This window comes from Volvox carteri (assembly GCF_000143455.1).
Source record: "Volvox carteri f. nagariensis unplaced genomic scaffold VOLCAscaffold_13, whole genome shotgun sequence".
In the NCBI taxonomy this organism is placed as follows: domain Eukaryota; kingdom Viridiplantae; phylum Chlorophyta; class Chlorophyceae; order Chlamydomonadales; family Volvocaceae; genus Volvox; species Volvox carteri.
Genome location: NW_003307556.1, coordinates 1944692 through 1945772, shown reverse-complemented (window position 1 = coordinate 1945772; position 1081 = coordinate 1944692).

Sequence of the window (1081 nt, the reverse complement as noted above, 5' to 3'; positions counted from 1 at the left end):
TTTACACAGCATTGAATGCTTTGGCCATTAAAGCTGGCTGCATGCAGGATGTCCAAGGATATCACATCTCTTACAGTAGCGCTGCAGTTGTCATTAAGCAGCCCCTCGCACAAATGTGTCCGGTCGTACTTCGCGAATAAAAGGTCCGTACATCACGCCCCAAAAGCCAGGAGCGAATTTCACCGCGCGGGTGCGCGCGTGCGATTCACAAATTGCGCGTGTACAAGTGTATATATTTTTTTGGCGAAAAGGCCGAGGTGCGCCAGCGCGTTGTGCAGGTGGGCATGTTAGAAACAGCCGCACGCGGAATGCAGGCCGGACTATTGCGTGGCTGCTTTGCAGTAACAAAAGCACCGAAAGCCAACGTCGTAGCTTGCAACTCTGGGCTCGTGAAACTGCCGCGGAAGATGAAGCGCTGGCGAAGAGGCAGTTGTATGCAGCACCTTGTTCAGAGTAAAGTCAAATTACAAAGTTGCGCAAAGTATAACATACATAAACTTAATTAAACATAAGAACAGATAAGACGTTTAGAGCCTTGTCGGTGACATGGACGCCGCTGTTGGCTTGGAACAGCTATTTGCTGTGCATAGGGACGTGCCCGCGTTAGCCGTGTTGCAACAGCTCAGGATGGATTTCAGCCAGCAACAGCCTCAAGAGCTGCTGCACAACCACCGGGAATGTCTTCAGTTGGGCAACGTACGCAATGCAAAGGTGCAGCGAAATGAAGGGGGGGTCGCATCTCACCATTCAACTAAGCATGCATGTGCTCGGTTGAATGCTCGGTAGCGTGCGAGTTTACCCCTATCAGGGTGTTTGTTTGCATATCCCTCCAAGCGAGAGGGCTTGCACCTATGCTGATGTTCGTTCCAAGAAATGAACTGAGGACTGATGCTACGGTGAAAGATTTGCACGTAAATTCGCCCGTGCAATAAAACGCCCTGTAACTCGCTTACGCTAATCTCACATTCCAATATGCCACTGCACTTTCCTCTCCAGCCTGGCCACATTCTCTTCCTCGCAAACGTACTTGGGCACCTTACAATCCAACACCATACGTGCTTTAGAAACGCGGGCAGCTGCT